Consider the following 353-nt stretch of genomic DNA (forward strand, 5'->3'; position numbering starts at 1 on the left):
CACTTTTGGACCCCAAATTTACCTCACCCACAAGAAAAGCACAAGTCACACACCTCCCATAAATTTCATACCCCTCCCTCTCCCTCTCCCTCTCCCTCCTCTTCTTTTTCTCTCCTATACTCCCTTTAGACCAAACCATCTTTTTTATCCTTCATATTCTACTCACAAGTCATAAGAAACAAGTTTCATTCAAAAACAATTAGTGAGATCAATCCTTCACCTTTTATATATTATCATCATAACAATACCTAGCTTCCAACCATATAAACTATCTTATATATAGTTATATTATACCAAGTACCAACAAAACAACTTGGTTCTTCATCACCCTATAAGTTTCCCCTACCACTCTT

This window comes from Cicer arietinum, chromosome 4 (assembly GCF_000331145.2).
Source record: "Cicer arietinum cultivar CDC Frontier isolate Library 1 chromosome 4, Cicar.CDCFrontier_v2.0, whole genome shotgun sequence".
In the NCBI taxonomy this organism is placed as follows: Eukaryota; Viridiplantae; Streptophyta; class Magnoliopsida; order Fabales; family Fabaceae; genus Cicer; species Cicer arietinum.